This window comes from Sinohyriopsis cumingii, chromosome 1 (genome assembly GCF_028554795.1).
Source record: "Sinohyriopsis cumingii isolate HCF-2022 chromosome 1, ASM2855479v2, whole genome shotgun sequence".
In the NCBI taxonomy this organism is placed as follows: domain Eukaryota; kingdom Metazoa; phylum Mollusca; class Bivalvia; order Unionida; family Unionidae; genus Sinohyriopsis; species Sinohyriopsis cumingii.
In genome coordinates this window covers 153,113,922-153,117,764 of record NC_142961.1, presented here as the reverse complement: position 1 = coordinate 153,117,764, position 3,843 = coordinate 153,113,922, and the positions used below count along the sequence as shown (strand labels likewise).

The window sequence follows — 3,843 nt, the reverse complement described above, 5'->3', positions numbered from 1 at the left end:
TTGCAAATAAATGAAGATTTATCTTATTTTGTTCTTTACTTGTGTACAAAATTATACCTGGATTGGGCAATAATTACTTGGACTCCATTTGGAAAAGAAAAATCTATATGTCCTAAATACCTAATGTTCATATCATAATGCTCTTTTAATGGATGATTATGCTTTTCAGCTGACGTTACCATATTGCCAAGTGAACTAATAGTATGGTCTTCGGTGTGGCCCACTAATCACATTTGTAAATGAATTATGCATACAATAGAGAAATAGCTCTTAAAATATCTTATGAGTTGAACAATGTGTGTACAGAAATAAACATGAAGCAAATCTTTGAACTTGTATGCCACACATGCAAGTGAATTGGTGGTTTTCATATGTAACTTGTGTACTCTTATGGCTTTTGTCTATATTACTTTTAGCCATTTCTATTCACACACCAGAACACAACCTTTTTTGTCTGATTCAGGTACTAATGCAAAACTTATTTCAGCTGTAACTGAAGTATACAGAATTTTTCCTGACGTTGAGGCCTACTGTGTAGACAGTATAGCTGTAAGTCATCAAATCAAATGGAAGACAACAGTGTGCAGTTGAAGAAAATGATATATACCCAGTACCATTTAGAGTTATCTTAAAGAAAAGTCACAATGCACACTGATACAAGTAGTTTTAGAAAATGCATTTGTTCCACATACATTTTAACTTAACCCAAAAGTTCAGTCTCTTGCCTAAAATTCAATCAGATGTATGCATTTATTCCATAAAACACAAAGATATAATGAACCAAATCATTTTCATTATTGAGTTAGGTAGTAGGCTATGTTAAAGAGTGCAATCACTTTATCGATTTCTTTTTCCATTACATTTTTATTTATTATAAAATGACATTTCTTAGTGGAGTGCTAGCAACTGTAACTTGAGGAATATTTTGTACATGCTGGCCTAAGTGTCATGAATATACTGTGCTACATTTTGCTTTATTAGGTATAATACTATCATGAGACTTGCTTGATTAAATCCTGAATTTGTCAGTTACACTTACAAGTCCACTGGTAGAATTTAAAATCTGTGACAGTTTGGGAACTTTTTTTGCAGTAACTGCAAATCACTTTGCCTTCACAGTCAATGAATTCAAACCATTGATAATTGTCAAACCATTGTGACTGAAAATGTGATTGTCTCTTAGTTGTGTCCTATTTGATAATTTTGCTGCCACAGAGTCTGGATTGTGTCTCTGAAGAAATAGTTCATCTAGACTCTGTTGCAGTATTACATTTTATATGTTCAATTTAATGAATTTTCTTTCTTTGAATCATTCTTATGTCATAACTTGCGAAAATAGTTTAGTTAACAATATTTATTCAAACAGAAAAGATAACCTCACTTGACAAATCATCCTACTAAAGTGATCATGGCATACACTTTTATCTTTGAAATTCAAATATTGCCCACTCGTTAATTAACATAACTAATATTGCACATTGAAGGTGATCATATGTATCATCAGTTTTAAAAAAATAAAGACACGATAAAAAGTTTCTTAATATGGCTACTGTGGCAACCACATTGTATGTGTGAGTGGCACCATCTTGTTTTTTCTTCCAGATATTTTCACACAAATATCATATTTAAAGATAACATGAATTCATACAAGATCTTGTCAGTTTATTTCATAACAGATTTTTCCCTCATATTAATATAATCTTTTGAAAACATTTATACATTATAGTTCTAGAAATTTTTCATGCTCTCAGAAACTATTAAAATCACAGCAGAAAGTGTTATGTTATATCTTTATTCAGCACTGAAAAATATTTATGAACTCTTAAAGTTTTTTCCCCTATATTAACTTAATTTAATGAAGATTTTCAGACTATAACCTTTCCATTGGATTTATTTTTTCAAACATGGCGTAAAAAGTATGTTATAGTAACCAATTTTTACATTGCCTTCACCATTGCAGAAATCTCTATAATCAATTTCCTAGTAAAGAAAAGCCAAGAAAATAAATGGACAGTTAATATTCACTTCAGGATCACAGACCTGAGGCAAATATGTCATTGTTAAATCAAACATTTTTATTGTGTTTCCTTAGACCTAAATATATATATATACTTGCTGTTACTCTAAACGAAGGCTGGTGATCCAGTTGATAACCTTTTGGGGGTTTTAAGGATGTCTTTAAAATTAAGGCCTTAAAAATGTTGAGATCTTATATTAAAAATGACAATTTGAGCCTTGCAGATTCATGTCCACAGGTGCCCAAATAAAAAAAAAAGGGGGGGGGTGCAAGGGGCAAGCTTGTTGGTGTGTTATAAAATAACTGACTTATCATCGGTGTGCTGACAGGTGATGTGTAATTAAATCACTGTTGTAATATTAATAATGAGTGAGTCTGCACAAAGGAATTTCATACAGCTAAACTAGCTCAACAACTAGAGGCAATTAAGAAATATATCCACATTCGTGATTCTGTCAAATGGCAGATACAACAGCATCAGGAAGCTCAAGTGGCATTTACAGAAGGTAAAGAGCCGCTATACTTGTTATCTTTTTAGGGATGTGCTTGGATTTTGCCCTCAAGCTGGAGCAGTCATAGGATATATAATAAATCGCCACGGTCGGAATTTATCCCCAAGCTGGGGTAATCGATGGGTAAAGTCTTATCCACAGTCGGGGTTTTATTCAAGCTTCAGGTGCAAGTTTTTGTGCATCTCCATGCCCTTGCATAAAACACAGTTACACGTTTTTTTATATAGATATTTTTCAGTTGTAGACAGGAATAATAAGTATTTGCGAGTGTTTGAAATGAATGGGTTCATTATGAATTGAGTGGCACTACATTTCAAAAGCAAAATTGGATTGAAATGCAAGAACTGTAGTACGGAATTAGTGTTGGTTCTGGATCGTAGAATGGAATTGTGTGTGTGTGATTGGATTTTTAACGTAGCTTGAATAATTTTTCAGTCATATTGCTACGATGTCTGCAGTGTGGCAGTTTATAGTGATGTATAGCACTGGGGCATCATGCTGCAAACATGTAGTATGATGTTGCACCCAGTCACATTATCCTGACACCAGGCCGATCAGTCCTAACACTAACCTCTTAATGCTGAGCGTCTAGCGAGGTAGCTGTTAATACCATTTTTGTAAGTCTTTGGTATGACTTGGCTGGGGTTTGAACCCATGACCTCCCGCTTCTGAGGCGGACGCTCTAACCACTAGGACACCGGAGTGGTCAGAATGGAATTGTAACAATTACAATGGAAGCAATTTGTATTATGCTTGTTGGGGCATTCCTCACTGATGGCTGTCAGTGACATCATCATGGGAATGTGTAACAGCCACATTTTGTAAGAACAAGGTGTAGTTGGTGAACAATACAGACACTTTTCTGCCATTTCCACTGGCATCATCTCATATGATGTTATTTAAAAAAACTTCCTACAACATACTCACAACATATAAAACCTATATGCAAATCTGATGAAAGCTGCTTGTGTTTCTGAAACACATATTCCATACTGGTGGCAAGAATGTCCAAATCTACATTACAAAAATGAAAACATTACCATCCATCTTGGAGTTGCAAATGTATGAAATCCTCTTGTTGGGTAGTTTTACTAACAGGCTTTACAGCAGGGCCTTCCATTAGATTTAAATGTGGCAGGTAAGTTGACAAAGTAGGGTGGGGGGTTGGGGGGACCTACCCCAATGGGGATAATTCATTTTTTTTTTAAAGTAGCATGGTGTAAAGTAAAAGTAGATGGGCTGATAAGGAATCCACTGAATTTACAGACTAAAGGTTCAGACATTTGTTTTTAAGAGAAAAATGAAAGAAGGAAA

General features: G+C 34.3%; 1 protein-coding gene across 1 annotated transcript in view; it reads left to right on the top strand.

Moving 5' to 3' along the window:
• LOC149808176 (mu-type opioid receptor-like) overlaps positions 1 to 3,843 on the top strand; it is an 85,899-nt gene that overhangs the window by 24,163 nt on the left and 57,893 nt on the right. The gene's annotated exons all lie outside the window — the stretch shown is intronic.